General features: G+C 39.1%; 1 protein-coding gene and 1 pseudogene across 7 annotated transcripts in view; one reads left to right on the plus strand and one right to left on the minus strand.

Moving 5' to 3' along the window:
- The window catches only part of ERBIN (erbb2 interacting protein), a 153,124-nt gene that overhangs the window by 32,742 nt on the left and 101,993 nt on the right, over nt 1–18,389 (plus strand). For all 7 annotated transcript variants that reach the window (XM_075541104.1, XM_075541099.1, XM_075541101.1 and 4 more), the window contains exon 2: nt 18,213–18,260. The gene's annotated coding sequence lies outside the window, so the exon portion shown is untranslated. The remainder of the gene's footprint in view (nt 1–18,212; nt 18,261–18,389) is intronic.
- On the minus strand, nt 8,450–11,246 carry LOC142440004 (5'-deoxynucleotidase HDDC2-like; annotated as a pseudogene).

Below are 18,389 nucleotides of genomic sequence, written 5' to 3' on the forward strand. Positions count from 1 at the left end.
GATTTTTGTTATTCTAGAAAATTCATTGCCAAATTAATGGTCTTGTAGATTTGCTTGTTTTCGTCTAAGAAATTTATGGTCTTTTGTATTTAGATCATTGATGTATTTTGAGTTGCTTTTCTTATATGGCATGAGGGGAGAGGGTCCATATTCATTGTTTCGGATTCTGTTGTTCAAGCACCATTTGTTAAAGAGACTATTCTTCCTCCATACTTGAACTCCAGCCTTGTTGGACATCAGTTAACCATTGTTTTTGTTAGGTGCCACTGAGTTAGTTCCAACTTAGAGTGTACTCGTGTACTACAGAATGAAATATTGTTGAAGCTTATTGCTGTAACTACGGTGTCATTCCAGCTCCTTGAGAGCCTTCCACTTTTACCATAGATTTATTTTTGGAGTCTTAATTCTGTACAATTGCTATTTATGTCTATATGTAATCTCTTGGCGGCATAAGCAGTTAGTAGTTAGCTACAAAATGAAGGGTGGCCAGTTCGAATCTACCCTAAGACACTTGTTTGTTTTGAGACACTTTGGAAGAACTCTCACTGCCAACTCATAGTGAGATCCTGTAGAACAGAATAGAACTGGCCCTTTGGGATTCTGAGGCTATACATCTTCATAGGAACAGAAAGCCTCATCTTTATCCCTAGGAGCAGCTGATGGTTTCAAACTGCTGACCTTGTGGTTGGCAGTTAAGTTGTAACCCAGAACTCCATCAGGACTTGTTTTGAAAGAAAGACCTTGTGATCTATTCCAGAAAGGTCACAGCCATTGAAAATCCTATCTTGCTCAGTTCTGTGAAACATGTGGTTGCCACTAGTCAGAATTGATCAACTTTTGCTAGATTGGTTTTGGTTTTGTATGACGAACCTTATACTAGCAACGCACAGATTTGATTAATCTTACTTGAAGGAAATGTTGAAACTGGGAATTGTATTTTATTCTTTTTCAGGATTGTCTTGGCTTAAAATTTCATGTGAATTTGAGCATTGGTCTTTAAATTTTTGCAAAACAGGCTGTCTGAATTTAACAGGGGTCAGTATACAAAAGCATATTGATTGATATAGGTGTGTTTCCAACTAAAATAATGCTAGAAGGGACATTGCCACGTGTGGCAAAATATTTTAAATGGAGAAAGAACTCTTGGTAAAGTTAACAAAAAAAGTTTAATTTACTGGATGGATCAACTCAATGGCCTTGAGTGGAAAAGATTATAGTATAAAACTGCATGTAGCTGTTCACAGAGGTAGGTTTTATTCTCAGATAACTAGTAATTAAAAAATTATTTTATTAGGGGCTCATGCAACTCTTGTCACAATCCATACATACATACATCAATTGTGTCAAGCACATCTGTACATTCATTGCCCTTTTCATTGTCAAAACATTTGCTCTCCACCTAAGACCCTGGCATCAACTCCTCATTTTCCCCCCTCCTTCCACACTCCCCCCATCCTCATGAACCCTTGATAATGTATAAATTATTATTTTGTCATATCTTGCCCTGTCTGACGTCTCCCTTCACCTACTTTTCTGTTGTCTGTCCCCCAGGGAGGAGGTCACATGCAGATCCTTGTAATCGGTTCCCTCTTTCCAACTCACCCTTCCTCCACCCTCCCTGTATCGCCACTTACACCACTGGTCATGAAGGGATCATCCATCCTGGATTCCCTGTGTTTCCAGTTCTTATCTGTACCAGTGTGCATCCTTTGGTCTAGCCATATTTGTAAGGTAGAATTGGGCTCATGATAGTGGTGAGGGGGGAGGAACTAGGAACTAGAGGAAAGTTGCACCCTGACTTGCTCGTCTCCTGAAACCCTTCTATAAGGGGATGTGCAGTGGCCTACAAATGGGCTTTCGGTCTCCACTCTGCACTCCCTCCCCTCATTCATTATATGATTTTTTTGTTCTGATGATGCCTGATAACTTGATCCCTTTGACACTGCATGATTGCACAGGCGAGTGTGCTTCTTCCATGTGGGCTTTGTTGTTGCTTTTGAGCTAGATGGCTGCTTGTATACCTTCAAACCTTTAAGATCCCAGACTATATCTTTTGATAGCTGGGCACCATCAGCTTTCTTCGCCACATTTGCTTATACACCCATTTGTCCTCAGCGATTGTATCATGGAGGTGAGCACACAATGATAATGATTTTTTGTTTTTTGATACCTGGTACCTGAAGGTGAGTATCATAGAGTGCCAATTTAATATAAGAAAGTATTACTGCATTGAGGGAGTACTTGAGTGGAAGCCCAATATCCTTCTGCTACCTTAATACTAAACCTATAAATATATGCACCTAGGTCTATTTCACCATCCCCATATATAGATATATTTGCATATGTACATGCCTTTATTTAGACCTCTATAAATGCCCTTTGCCTCCTAGCTCTTTCTTCTATTTCCTGTTACTTTCCTCTTGTCCCACTATCATGCTCAGTTCAGTCTTCATTTGGGTTTCAGTAATTCCCTTTGGTTTACCCTTGATCACGCCCTACCAGGCCTCCTATACCCTCCTCACCACCGATTTGGATCACTTGTTGTTCCCTTGTCCCTGGGTTTGTTAACAACACTACCTTTCCTCCACCTCCCCCTCTCCCTTGTCCCCCCGAACTCAGTCCCATTGTTTTCTCCTCCAGATTGTTCATCCAGCCTATTTTATTTAGACAGACCTACGGAGATACTAAATGCACAAAAACAAGACAGCAAAACCAAGCAACAATATACAACAAGACAACAACAAACCAATGACACAAAACAAAACACAATAACAAAAGAAAAGCTTGTAGTTAGTTCAAGGACTGTTTGTTGGCCTTTAGGAGTATTTTCCAGTCCAGTCTGTTGGGGTACCACGCCCTGGCCCCAGAGTCCACCTTCAGCATTCCCTGGGGAATCTCACCACGCCGTTCCCTTGCTGTTCTGTTGCACCTCCTTAGTGTTTTGCCTCGGTATGGTGGGATTAGATCGGGCACAATTCCCACACTGTGTCTCCAGTGTTGTTTCCTGTAAGGCTAGTGAGGGACTTCATGTCTCATAGTGGGGCTGGCTATGTGGTTCTCTCTGTGGACTGGCTGCTCTAATTGGGAGCATCGTCCTCATGGCCTGGTGGACCAGGATGTGCTCCACTCTCTCTTCCTCCCCTTTCATCTGCTCCTGTGTGCTCCAATCAGATATGTCCCTCTTCCGGAGCTGCAGATTCAATGCCATCCTTTGAAATACATTCTTCTGGAGGAACTGTAGTAGTTTTATCATCCTGACTGGATGACATAATGTCGTACAAGATACTTTCATATGACTACGTATCATCCATCCTTTCCTGGCATCTCCATTCACTGTAACATTTTCAAAATGACCCTTTGAGGACCATTCATTATCAGACTGAATTTCCTAAATATTGCAATCTGTGTTTACACTCAACTTATACTAAAAGAGCAACTTTATTAACATCTGCTAAAATACCTTAACTGCAGGCCCACAGTCCTTTTTGGGTAATTCTGAAGTTCAGAACATCACGCTTTTTTCTGAACTCATTTGTTGTGGCATAATTTGACCCAGCCCAAACCTAATGTAGAGTGGTTTTGTGTATGTAGTTTTCCCAGTTAGAATGAATATTTGTACATTATATTTCTTGCAGAGGTATAAGTTGGTTGTTTTGTTTTTATGGAGTACCCCCTCCACTCAGGTAAATTTTTTTTTGCAAAGTTATATATAACATAATAAGCATTTTCAGGTGTACAATTCAGTGATATAAATGACAAATCACATGGTGCTTATATCACCAATAATCATTGCCACCAATTGAATGTGTTTGTAATCTTCAATATTTATTGCTGATTTCCATTCTACCAAATGAAAAATTTTAAATTCTTAAAGACGTTGGCTAATTTTAAGGGAGTGGTTAACAGACTGTATTGCCAGTAGCTGGTTAGCAATATGTATAATGAAGATGATACTGTGGAACTCTAACCAAGAGTATTTAGAAATATTTCTATTCGGAAATATCTTGTTAAAGAAGTTTCTTGATAATATTTTTGTCAACCTCTTTAATCTGCCAAGTACTGTTTTGTATATCTATCTCAGTTAGTGATCACGTGGTGAGGAATTTTGTATTATCTTTGGCAGGAAGATACTTTGTGGTCTTGAGTGCAAGTAGCCAGTCTGATGCTATCTCTGGGCAGTGAAACCAGGAGAGATGTTACAAGGAGAGTCACTACTGAGAACAGTTCCCTGGGGTACCTGTTACATTGCCATATAGATTGGGTGCTGCAGAAAAGTAATCTGGCAAGGGGGTCTACTGTAAGGGTTTACTAGGGAAGCTAACAGGTTATAAAGGATCCCTGGTGGCATAGTTGGGTTATGAATTGGGATGCTAACCACAAGGTTAGCAGTTCAAACCCACCAATTGCTTTCATGGAGAAAGATGAGGCTTTCTGCTCCCATGAAGATTTACAGTTTCAGAAACTCAAAAGAGGGTAGATTTACTCGATTATTTAGGGTCAGTATGCTGTTCTACTCTGTCTCATGGTCTTGATGCTGCTGCCTCTGCTGACTTTACCACTTCAAACAATGATCTGCTGTTGATTCTTTCTTCGTGGTTAATAGTACCTCTGTTCCTGTTTCTGAAATGGCTTACTCTTAGACTCAGTGGAATGCCAAAACTGAGGCCTTAATTTTCATGAACCCACGTAATCACTTAGTGGTAGTTATTAAGATATGGATAGAAGAGTCATACCAAATAATTGCGTTGCACCACAACATATCACATTTGTTTTTAAAGCTAGGTGGATGGAAGAACACTTACTACTTTGTACAAGTATGTGGTACTAGTAATGCCATCTGGCCAATTCCAACTCATGGTATCCCATGTGCTTCACACTAAAACTATATTCAATAAGGCTGTCAATGACTTTTTTTTTTAATTTATTTTTTAAATGACTGATAATTGGGAAGCATATTACCCAGGCCCCTTTTTCTGAGTCACTTGTGAATGTTAAACCCCTAGGTCTCCTTGTAAATGGATAATATTATATGAAGAAGGAAAGTCAACAGTGATGCTTTTTACACTTGAATACGAAAATTCTGTTGCTGTTCTTTAGTAGGATGCTGACCTCTCTATTTCCTGGATGATATGGCTTGTCACAAAATTTATACACAACTGGTTTAATTTGAGCCTTTCTTTTCTGAATTAACTGCTAAATGATACCATTTGGAAGTTTTTATTGAGACTGGTGAAATTATTTGTAATCAATTATTAGAAAACCCTTGTATCTGTAGTAACAGATTTTTAAAATGCAGCTTACAGATAGATAGGTATATATCAGAGGCTTTCAAAAGATTCATGGAAAGCTTTCATTAACTTTTAATTTCATGTTTATGAGAACTTAAAAAATTGTTAATCAGAGTGAAGGTTTATAGAACAGATCATCAGTTTTACATTTCTCAACTCAAGACATATTCTGTTTTTTATTCCATTCATTGAAATCTTGTCAATATAACATAACCCATCTTAAGTTCATGAGTTTCCTGTCTTCATTCCTCATTTTTTCCCCAAACTTTTTTTCCTTGGGTAAGTGCTGTCCCCTTGATCACTAGTGGTTTATTACTTAAAGGTGTGTGCACATCAACAATGTTACTATTCTCCATATAGATCTCTCTGTTATTTGGCTGAAAATTGAGCCACAGGGGCACGTCCAGTTTTAGACCTGAAGGGTATCCAAGGACTATTGTCTTTCGTTCCACCAGTCTCTATCTGCCTAGAAAGCCTGGTCTCCATGACTCTTGAGATTTGGGCCACATTTTTCTCCCATTCTTATTGTAGTTCTCCTAATGTGAATCCTATCAGAGCAGCTGATAGTGGTCTCTAGATACCATTTAGTTCTTCTGGTTTCTGAGTCTTGGAGACTGGTGTTCTCTTGATCCTTAGTCCACCAGACCATGTGCCTTTGATTTTTGCCACATTTCCCTCGAAACGGGGAGAGAAGATAGTTGCATCATAGATAAAGGCTCACTAGCTTTTAAGACTCCAGTCTTTCATCAAACTTTTAGAAACTGCGTGTGTGTGTTAGTGTAATCTGTGGGTGAAATAGCAAAAACCGTTTGCTCTTAAGCAATTTGAGAGAATAAATAATTTTGTACACTATTCTATTTAAACTTAATTTCTCGTTATAGTCTGTAATTGAACTATGTTCATACTCAAGTAACCTTAAAATGTTTCATATTCATGTTTTATTATTAATATTCACAAATTCGGCAACTTTTATTATTTTCCTAAATTAACAACTCATCAAAACACAATTTTCTTCAAATCGATGACTCATCCTAATATCAGGAAAGTAAACAAGTAATACTTGAATTGGCTTTGAAAATGATGAGGGCAAAGAATGTACAGATGTGCTTTACACAATTGATGTATGTATGAATTGTGATAAGAGTTGTGTGAGTTCCTAGTAAAATGTTTAAAAAAAAAGGTAATACTTGAATTAGCAGTTTTTCTTGACTGTAAATTGTTTCTGTATTCACATTTAATAAAAGGATAAAAGTGTGGCTATTGACCAATGGTTTAATTACTAATACTAATTAAGGATCATTTAAAAACTCAACCATATTTGGAACTAGAACAGTGTCATTGGCTGGTCTAAAAGTTTTGATTTGTAATTTTTGCCTTGATAGTTTCCAGGAAACTAATTTTTCCAGTTTCATAACCTACTTAGTAAATTTAAACATTATTACGTTTGTTTTTCCAGAACATGTTCCCTGAAAGTACTTTATTAAACAAAAAGTAGCCATGATTATTCATTTTAATATCTGATGTTTTTTATTCACGGGATTTTTATTTGTTATATTTTAAGAGCTATGGTTTTGGTAGCCTTAATCAAAAACAAATTTTTTAGAATAGCTTTCTTGTGTAACTTTTTTAAAAAGATAACATTTTATCGAGGGCTCTTAGAGCTCTTATAACAATCCATAATCAATTGTATCAAACATATTTGTACATATTTTGCCATCATTAATTACTAAACATTTACTTTATTTGAGCCTTGGTATCAACTCATCTTTTTTCTCTCCCTCATCCCTCCCACTCTTGTGAACCCTTGGTAAATTTTAAATTATTATTTTCGTATCTAATGGTTTTTTATATTGACCCTTCCCAGTCATTTTAAAGCCGTTTACTATATTCATTGGTTATTATCATTGGGAAACTATTAACTTTAAGTATGCAACTTGGTGGGACGCCAACCACTGCTGTCTACTTGGACTCATGGCTTTCTTCTATAAGGATATGCAGCTTCATCTTCTGAGGAGTTGCTTCTAGCTTGAACTACTGCCCTTGTGATCATCGCACCCCAATGCTCAATGGAGGTTGGAAAAAGTAGAAATCATTAGTACCACTTTTGGTCAACTATTTCTAAAGTTAATTTTTGAGCTTTGAAAAAATACATGAAATTTTCTTGGAAAATAAGAACAATTAGAATTTTAATATAGACAAATGTGGTTCCTTTTTAGGTGATTAAATTTTTGTGTAAGTACATCTTTTAATTAAGAATGCAATACCGTATATACTCCAGTATAAGCTGAGTTTCTCAGCACATTTTTAATGCAGTTTTTGTGGTAAAATTAGATGCCTCGACTGATATTCGGGTTGACTTAGACTCAAGTATATACAATATATCAGGATTTTAATACAGACAGGTTTGGCTCATTTTTAGATGATTACATTTTGGGTGTAAATAAATTTTAAAATAAGCCAGGTTCAGGGAAATTGTCCTGATGTAGATTTAACTGAAGGGGCAATAACCTTCCTTGTGGTTTGAGGCTTAGAATACAACTAAGCAATAACGAATCACTTGTATTTGCTTTAAGGTCGTTATTTAGTAGTTGGGTCTTGTTGTTTATTGTGGGGTGCCGTTGAGTGGATTCCAACGTAAGAGTGTTACCATAGACAGAATTGCCACACAGGCTTTTATTCCTGGTTATTTCTGTGGAAGCAGGTCTCCAGGTGATTCTGTGTGGAACACCCAGAGCTAACTTTTTGGTCAGCAGCAAAGAGGACTGTGGGCCACCAGTGTTCTCTATTACATTAATTCTAGAAAGTCATAAACCATTTACTTTGTGCTGGTGATAGAGGTGGATTTAGGAGAAGCATAGTGAGGATTGATGATGGAATTACCCTGGGAGCTTTTATAGTATGCATATTTCTAGACCACCCTCTAGATCTATTCAACCATTACCTAGTACTAGAATCAATGCTTCCTTTTTTTTTTTTTTTTTGGTTCCATAGCTCTTTTTATTGCCCAAATGACATCACGTGGCTTGCGTGGTTATCTAGACTAGTGAAAGCAAAAAGACTCACATCTGGGGAAACCAACAGATTGAAGGGCAAATACAACGCTGTGAAAGGGGAAAACAAAATCACATGTCAGTTACCGGACGACCGCCATAGAGACTCTCTCAGGGGCGGGGCTCGGCGGCGGCTGCGTCTATGCTGCTGTTCCTTTCTGCCTCAAGTTCAGAAACAAGCTGAACTATTTCATGGTGACTGAATTTTCCTTTTGTGGAATCGTAGAACTCTTGCAATCTCCCGGGTTTGTTCTCTAGGTCTTCGTACTCCGATGCCTGTAGGATCATCTCACACAAGTCCAGCTGCTTCATGTACTTCGCTTCGGCACTGGATGGGTCTCGTACTCTTCCCAAAGGTCACAGATCTCCTTTCTGAGGTCCTCGGGTAGGAGCTGGGTGAGCACTTCCAAAGCTTCTTTTCCTGCCTGTGTTTTTCTTCTTTGGGGACGTTATCTGCTGGAGCTATGTCCCCCACGATGCATTCTGCCATATTGTGAACCAGGCCTAGGTGTACACATCTGAGACCCTCGCAGACATCAACATTTCCATCTGCTTACCGGTCTTTGTTAAGCTGGTCATCTTTGGTCACCAGCGCCATGATTGCCATCCTGTACATGTGATCGGACACACTCTCTGGCGTCTTTACATTTATATACACCCAGCCGATCTGTGGGATCCTCTTGAGTTGCCCCACCAGCCGCAGGAAGTGCAGCAGGTCCTGGGCCCCGCGGCCAAGGCGGAGGAGCCAATGCTTCCCTTTTAATGGACTAAGAGCAACTCTCAGAGCAGGCCTGCTGCTGTTTATGGTTGTACCGGTTGCTTACTGCACATATGCTTGCCCAGCCCTATCTATCCCAGTAGGGTTATTTAATTTTTAAATATGGAAAGGTCTTCTATGGATGTGTGATGGCATTTTCTCAGAAGAAAGGAATCCATTGAATTGAGAAACTACTGTGAAGGTGCTTGCTGTGCCATTTTTTTGTTCATAGATAGTGTCAATTTCAATGCCAAATCTCAATATTGTAATAGAATGGTTCCTATCCTTGGATCATGAAGTTTTATGGCAAAATATCCCCTAATATCCATATAATTGTGTTCTCAACAGGAATGTTTACAGTAAGGTTGTAGGGTAAATATTGAGCTGCTAGGCTGCTAACTCAAAGAGAAGCAGTTCAACCCCACACAGATGGGTCCTCAGGAGAAAGAAGAGCCATCTGCTCCCATCCAGGTTTGCAGCCTAGGAAACCCTGTGGGATGGTTCTGTTTGAGAGGGTTGTTATGAGTGAATCAGCTCAGTTGCTGAAGCAGTATGGAATTCTCACATCCTTAGAGTCATTGAGAACTACTGGTGTTGAGGAAAGGTCATTATACTTGTCCCTTTCAGTACTGCAGAATAGGCACAAAATAACGGACAGTCATAGCTCTTCTAACGGTAACAGCAATGCTCCTCCTCCCCTTAGGGTTCTACACAGAAATTGAAAGACTAATTGTTACTTATTTTTCAGTAATGGTTGATTAGTAGGTTATATTTTTGTCATTTCTTTCTATGTTTGAGATGTGATTTTACTTACAAAACAAGGATAGAGTGAGTGCTTTGGGTGATTTAGTAGAATTGTGCGTATTTGGCCTGAAATATTAGTCCGAATCTTTTTTAAAGGTAAGATTTTAATTAAGTGTTAATGTTTTAAGCTTTGCTTTTAAGTGTTAATAATTCAGTTGCCAGAATACTTCTGTAACAGGTTGTTCAGAGTGCTTTAGTTTGGAAAGTTTGCAGTGGTACAACCACACACAGCCTAAGTTAACTCTAATATAAGCCTAGTAGCTTTGCAGACAAGCTAGTTGCACATTGTTTTTGTTGCTTTCTCTAGGAGCCCCCTTTTTTGGTAATATTCTATAGCTTCTCTTTCCTTCTTGAAAGTCAGTTAACCATAGATGCATGAGATCATTTCTGGAGTCTCAATTGAATTCCGTTGTTCTTTATGTCTGTTATTGCCTGTACCTCATTAAAAAAACTTTAAAAAATCATTGTGACCACATTGTTTTGATTAGTGTAATTTTATATGTGAGTCCTACTTTGTTCTTCTTTACTAAGATCGTCTATTTGGGGCTTCCCACAATTGCATATGAATTTGCAGATGGACTAACATTTTTGCAAGGACTCTTGGAATTTTGGTAGGGATTTAATTGAGTATTTATATTGCTTTGTGTAGTATTGACATTCTGATAATATAAAGCCTTCTGCCGGAAAACCAAGCTAAGAGCAGGGGAACATGCACATTTTGGAGGAAACACTGATAGTTTTGTCGATAAGTATAGTGGATGATAGGTGAGAAGTAACCTTACATCGGAGAGGGGTGCTAAACAATGACTGTAGGGAGCCTAGGGGGCACAAAGGACCAGCTTTTATCTTCCTGGGTAGACTACGAATACGTTTCTACCCAACCCTCGATGAACCTTGCCTCGCATGTGTGGCATAAAGCAGGGGCTATACCAGAATAGAGGTCTTGTTAAATGACTTAAGCCCTGTCCCCTGTTGCCTTCACTTGAGGACTGAGGTATCTGAAAGGGAGAGGGAGCAGAGAGAGGCTGCCCCGGCATTGTGGAAGTGGGGGTCACTTGTCCTTGGGTGGAACCCCCCAGCTTGTGGGATGTTCAATGCAAAGGGTCCCAGAATCACCATATATTTATTACCTTGATACCCGCCTCGCGGTGACATGACAGGTTTCGATTTGCTGGATAGGAAAATCAAACAATTCATGGAAGAACTGATCCAGGAAGTTTCCCCCTGGCACCAAGCCGCGTACTTAGGGGAAAAAGAGCTCCATAGAGAAGGAAATAAAACTTTGCAGGGCATCAACTCATGGGCTGTGGCCCAAGGTGGATCTGTATACTCACATAGACTCCACATGCCGACAGTTTCTGGAATGTTGTGTCATCGAGGAAATTGATGTCATCGGTGCAATTGCCTTATTCCCCAGGGGGATGATTGAAATTGCTTATCTGATCAGAGCACACGGGAGCAGATGAAGGGGCAGGAGGAGAGAGTGGAGCACAGCCTGGCCCACCAGGCCGTGATGATGATGTTCCTGAGTAGAGCAGCCAGTCCACAGAGAGAACAACATGGCTGGCCCTACTATGAGACATGATGCCCCTCAGTGACTAAGGGTGATACAGGGGACAGCACCGGAGACACTGTGGGAATTGCACCTGACCTGATCCCACCACACCGAGGCAAATCACTGGAGGAGTGCAGCGGAACAGCAAGGGAATGGAGTGGCAAGGTCCCCAGGGAATGCTGAAAGTGGACTTTGGGGCCAGGGCGTGGTGCCCCAACAGACTGGACTGGAAAACGCTCCTAAGGGCCAGCAAACGATCCCTGAACTAACTATAAGCTTTTCTCTTGTGGAAAAAAAAAATTGTTATACTTTTTGTTTATATGGGGTTCTCTTTTCCTGACTTTATTTTCATTTTATTTTTCTCTTTGATTGATTATTTGCTCATTGGTTTGCTGCTGGTATTAATGTAGTGGGTCATATAGGGGGTTGATTTTGTCGTAAGACAACTGCCATGGGTAAGCAGATGGATTCTGGGCACCTACTTAACTTTAGCCCCACTACAAGGACAGTTCTGAGCACATTGCCTGGCTCAATACTAGCCTTCAGTGAAGATAAGGGTATTACAGCAAAGTGTGGTGGTGTCCAGTTATCAATCGGAATAATGCCTGGGGTCTTAAAGGCTTGTATGTAAACAATCAGCCATCTAAGTGAGGAGTCAACTAAGTCAACATGAAAGAAGCACATCTTTATGATCTAAAGATGACAAATACAAAATTCAAATATGACGAAGAGAAAAATATCAGAGCTTAAATTGTGAGTACCCAATTTGTGGAAGGCTGGAGGACCCATGGAAGACAAACCTATCTGCAGAGTATCTAGTTAATATAAGCCACTGGCAAATTCCTCTCTAGCCACTGGCAAAGGTCTGGAACAGCCTTACTATCAAGCATAGAACATTGTAATCCTGATTAGGCTGGATTAAACTGGCTACTTGGCCAGTTGACCTACCTCTTCACCAGTGGTTCTCAACCTGTGGGTCGTTACCCTTTTGGGAGTCGAAGGACTCTCACAGGGGTATCACCTAAGACCATTGGAAAACACATTTTTGATGGTCATAGGAACCGAGATACCGCTCCTCTATCCATCACCAGGAAGCTGTTCCCACATACAGATATGCCCACATTACAAGTACCGGAGTGAAGACTGTTACCCATACTCCACCATGCTTTGAGACAAAATTTCATTTATTTGAAATTAGAAACAGTTATTTAACAATATATAATTGCATATTTTTGTAATTAATAACTATGCTTTAATGTTCAATTTTTAACAATGAAAATGCATCCTGCATATCAGATATTTACATGATGATTCATAACAGTAGCAAAACTACAGTTATGAAGTAGCAACAAAATAATTTTATGGTTGGGGGTCACCACAACATGAGGTGTATGTGTTAAAGGGTCGCGGCATTAGGAAGTTTGAGAACCACTGCTCTAGACCCAACCTGAATTTGTTCTACATGCAAGTATCTCTTGCTTGATCCTGGCTTTTAAAATATTGATGGAGGTGTTTTCTTTCCTGCTCATTGTGGTATTTTTATCTTTATATTACTATTGTTTTATCCTTACCACTTCATTTTTGTTTTTGTTGGGGTTTCCAGTTTAAGAAGCACAGGAGGAGTGGATGCATAGAGATAATAACTAATGCAACAATTTGGCGGGGATGTAAGGGAGGGTAGAGGTGGTGGGGAAAGTGAGGGGGTTTCGGCAGTAAACTGAAGACATGAAGGGGAGGGAGCACTAGAACGGAATGTGATTACACAGCTCATTTTAAAGATGATTTAGTCATGGGGAACAGGGAGGAAAATGTTCTGAAATTGTGAGAATTGTAATAATTCTTCTTGACATGATTGAACTATTGAATTGTATAGTGTGGATTATGTGCCAATAAAATTGAAAACATATATATCTTTCTAATCCATAAACATTTAATGTCTTTCTATTTGTCTTAATTTCACCATGTTTTAAAAATTTCAATGTATAAATCTGGTTAAATTTTTTCCCCTAGATATTTTATTTCAGGTTACGTTGTAAAATTACAGTATAAATGGAATTGTTCCCTGAAGTTTCGGTTTTGGATTGCTAGTGTACAGAAGTGCAACTAATTTTTATGTGTCTTGTAATTTTTATGTATTCATTTATTAACTCTAGTAACTTTCTTGTGAGATTTCTAAGTATGGGGGTTTTCAAAACTTCATAGAAAAACAGAATTGAATGATCATGGGATTTTTTCCATGAACCTTTTGAAGTCCTCATGTATCATGTTCTCTGCAAGAATAATTTTCATTCTGCCTTCATAATTTAGATGTTGTGTCTAGTGGTGTAGTGGTTACACATTGGGTGCTAATTGCAAGATCAGCAGTTTAAAACCACTAGCTGCTCTGGGAGAAAGATGGGCTTTCTTCTGTAAACAGTTGGCAGTTCCTGAAACTCACTGGGACAAGTCTACCCTGCCCTAAAGGGTCTTTGTAAGTCATGAACTCAGTGTTCTAAGTTGTTGATTTGTTTTTTTTTCCAGTCTGTGCTTTTAGTTCTATATTGAAGAGCAATGATAAAAATTGGCATCCTTTTCTTTTTCGTTACCTTAGAGAAATTTTTAGTGTTTTACCATTGTGTATGTGTTTCACTAAGGAGCATTGCTGGCACAATGGTTAAAGCACTCAGGAGCTGAAAGATTGGCAATTCAAACTTAACAGCTGTTCTGCAGGGCTGGGCTGGGTGTGGGTGTGTGGCAGTGCACTTCTATAAAAATTTATAGCTTTGGAACCTTGCGGGGTGGTTATACTTGGTCCTGTAGTGTTGATATGAGTCAGAATTGACACAATGGGTGTGATGATGCTTGTTATGGGGTTGTTTTAGTGCCTTTTATCATGTTGAAATATTTCCTTTTTATTCAGTATTTTTATTATAGAAAGGTATCCCAAAACCAAACTCACTGCCATTGAATCAAAGCTGACTTAGAGCGACACCTGTTGGTTTCTGAGACTCAACTGTTCACAGGAGTCACTAGCCCAGTCTTTCTCCGGAGTTGCTGCTGGTAGTTTTAGACTGCCAGTCATATGGATCAAAGCCCAATGTGTAATCCTACACAACCAGAACTCCTATTAGATTTGTCTGACGTCTCCCTTCAGCCACTTTGCTGTTGTCCATTCCCCAGGGAGGAGGTAACATGTAGATCCTTGTAATTGGTTCCCCTTTTCCAACCCACCTGGTATCGCCACTCACAACACTGGTCCTGAAGGGATCACCTGCCCTGCATTCTGTTTCCAGTTCCTATTTGTACCAGTGGTCTAGCCATATTTGTAAGGTAGAAATGGGATCATGATAGTGGCAAGGGGGGAGGAAGCATTTAAGAACCAGAGGAAAGTTGTATGTTTCATCATTGCTACATCGCACCCTGACTGACTCATCTCCCCAGACTTCTGTAAGGGGATATCCAGTGGCCTACAAATGGGCTTTGGATCTCTACTCCGCACCACCCACCCTTCTCCTTTTTTAATCCGCTTCACTGACAAATGTTTGTTTAGCACTGATATGTACCACCATACCATATTAGGCTCTGTGATGAAAGAAGGGTATGGTTGAGAGTGGTTAATATTTATAATTATTGAAGCGAATGGACAAAAAATACTGTGATGCCAAATCAGGGTGACTGAGAATATTTAGTTTGGGCTGTGACAAGCAGTGAAAGAGCCATCTCAGCTGGACAATAAAGGAAACTCTGAAGGATATTGATGTATGGTGAAATGGTGCTATGAACACCAAAAAACCTGTCACTGCTAGTGAGTCAATTCTGACTCATAATGACAAGGTAAAACTGCCACAGAACTGACTACCTATAAGCGTTGAAATGAGTTGAAATTGACTTGATGGTAGTGAGTTTATTTTATTATTACTGTTATTTTGTGTGTGTGGGGGTAGTGGTGAGGGGAGGAGGTTCTGAGACTAAATCTTCATAGGAGTAGAAAGCTTCATCTTTCTCCTTTGGAGTGGCTATTGGTTTTGAACTGCTGACTTTGCTGTTAACCCAACCTATGTAGGCCATTACATCACTAGGGCCTGTGAATAGAATAAATTTTTGTTTCTAGGCCCCCCCCCCCTGCCAATTAGGGGTGGATAGAGGTCTCAATACCAAAAAGGTTACTGGCTTGGTATTAAATGCCTTTTTCAAATGAGATAATTATGTATATGGATCTTTTCTTCATTATTAATGTGGTATATTATATTCATTGAAAATGTTAAACCACCCTAGTATTCCTGGGAAGAATAGCACTAGTTCCCAGTGTATAATTATTTAAATATGACTTGGGGTACAGTTTGGCAATATTATATTTTCATTTCTATTTATAAGGGATATTGGTCTACAGTTTTTTGGTGTGTGGTGTTTTCTCTTGCTTTGGTTATAAGAGTAATGCAATAGAAATGTTCACTCTTCTGCATTTTTTTGTTGGTGGGGGTGGGGGTGAGTGAGGAGGTTAAGAAGAATTGGTGTCAGTTTTTCTTTAAATGTTTGGATGAATTCTCCAGGGATGTCATCTGCTTTAAGACTATGATTATTGATTCAAAGTTGAGATCTTGAGTCAATATAGGAAACTTATGCTGTGTTAGTGCCCATTTATTTCATTAGGATCAGTTGTAACACTGCCACATTGATTTCTGCTTTTAACTATTTGTATTTCCTCTTTTTATGCCAAGTTTGCTAAAAATTCGTGGGTCTTAATGAGTTAAAAAAACAAATAAACAAATTCTGGTTTTGTTGGTTCTCTTGTTTTTCTTTTGTCTACTTAATTACTCTGCTTTGATATTTGATCTTTCCTTCCATTGGTAGTATTGGGCGGGGATTGCCCATTTTTTTCCTCAATTCCTCAATGTGTGAAGTCAGGTTAACTTGAGATATCTTCTTTAATATAGACAATTTAAATGATAAATTGCCTTCTGAATACAGCCTTTCCTGTGTTCCATACGTTTTGATATGTTGTATTATAAAAATGGCATACCAGAAACATCAGGCCTCTTCAAACTTCACGGTGTGGGGTGGGGAGGCTGGGAAATCAGCATTATTTCAAGGTTGACACAGACATGTCTACCTCATCTCTTCAGGCCTCTTCAAACTTCACGGTGTGGGGTGGGGAGGCTGGGAAATCAGCATTATTTCAAGGTTGACACAGACATGTCTACCTCATCTCTCCAGCCTTTTCACCAATTCTGATACCAGTTGTCATTTTCTGTTTCTCTGCTGACTTCCTACTTCATTGCAGTGGTTACCCAGAACTCATAGACACCACTAACGATTATGGGTGTTTTAGGGAAGTAATTTTATCTTCTTCAAGCTGTGCAACCATTTCCACCCTTATTTTTTGGAGTTCTTTATAAACTGAGCTACTAACTGCAAGGCCAGCAGTTTGAACCCTGTTGGCTGCTTCGCAAGAGAAAGATGTGGCCGTTAGCGCTTGTAAAGAGTTACAGCCTCAGAAGCCCTACGAAGCACTTCTGTGTCAGTTAAAACCAAGGCAATGGCAGTGGGTGGGTAGGGTGGCAGTGTGTTGCCTGTTAGTCCTTGTGTCCATTACCTTGTTGATAACAGGATGGCTGTTGCAGCCCTAGAGTGTGTGCACAGATTTTAAAAAGTGTGTGTGTGGGGGGGAGTTGAGAATTGAGGTGTTCTATAAACCTGTATCATTTATCAGGAAAGTAATTGTTTTCCCAGAACAACCCCCATACCACCTAGCACCATGAAGAACTACTTAGTTTAAATGATATAATTGGCAATTAGGTTTTTTATTTGGATGGAGGAATGATTATTTTTTCCAACTGAGAATTCCAATAAGTAGAATTATGCTGCTACATAAAAAGCTATTTGATATAGAAGAGGGCTTTGCATATGAAGAACTGGCCAGGAAGCCAGCTGTTTATTATTTACATGTAATAATTTATGCACACTTTAAAAGATTTTTCCTTTTCAGTCTGTATTCAACATGTGAGCTAGATCTCTTTTATGATTTTGAGCTTAGTCCATATTTTCTTCCCACTCTAATCAGGACCTTCTAAAGTGACCCATCATAGAATGGTTGGTAGTGGTAGCTGGACACCATCTAATTCTTCTGGGGCCAGGACTGTGAGGACTGAAGTTTACATCGTTCATTATTTTATTGGACTGTTTCCATGTATCTTTCCATTTTCAATATTTCTTTCCTCTGAATACAGAGGTCAATAATTGCACCATATATGGCTGTTCATGAGCTTTTTAAGACTTAAGTCACTACTCAACAAAATAATAGTGTTCTTGTGAATTATGATATGCCTGTTAACCTTAGTGGTCCCTGAGTTTATAATACACAGGCCCAGTGAGTCATTTCTTCAAAGTGTGTTTGGTTATTTCCCAGAAGTTTTCATGGCCTTTCTGCCTGCATGTGCCACCATATTCATGCACATATTTGCAGCAAAGGTAAATACACATGTACAAATATTCCTTCTCAGACTTAGATATATTCATGTGTATACACTTATTCTACCACCTGCTGACCTGTCTATTTAAACATCTCCTTGTGGATTACCACTGTTGCAGCATTGCGTATGTAACAATATTTGCCTTTGTTGCCTTTAACTCATGCGGAATTAATTCCCAATGCCTCCCCCTGCCTCCATCATTTATTTTTTGCTTTTGTGTAATTTTTTTGGAGTAGAAATGCAAAGAAATTCTTTGACTCACAAAGATCTATTTTTTTAATCTTGTTTTTTCCTTTTTTGTTTTTGTAGGATGCTGGCTCAATTAGGAAATATCAGGGAGATAAAATCAATCCAGAGGTAAGTATGTTTTATATCTTTTGTTAGAGTTTGTTTTATTATCTCTTCTTCTTTTTTAAGTATCTCTTTTATTGACTTGCTTCTTTTCTTCCAGTATGAGTTAATTCCAGTATTCATAACGTGGCTCCT

This window comes from Tenrec ecaudatus, chromosome 2 (assembly GCF_050624435.1).
Source record: "Tenrec ecaudatus isolate mTenEca1 chromosome 2, mTenEca1.hap1, whole genome shotgun sequence".
NCBI lineage: Eukaryota > Metazoa > Chordata > Mammalia > Afrosoricida > Tenrecidae > Tenrec > Tenrec ecaudatus.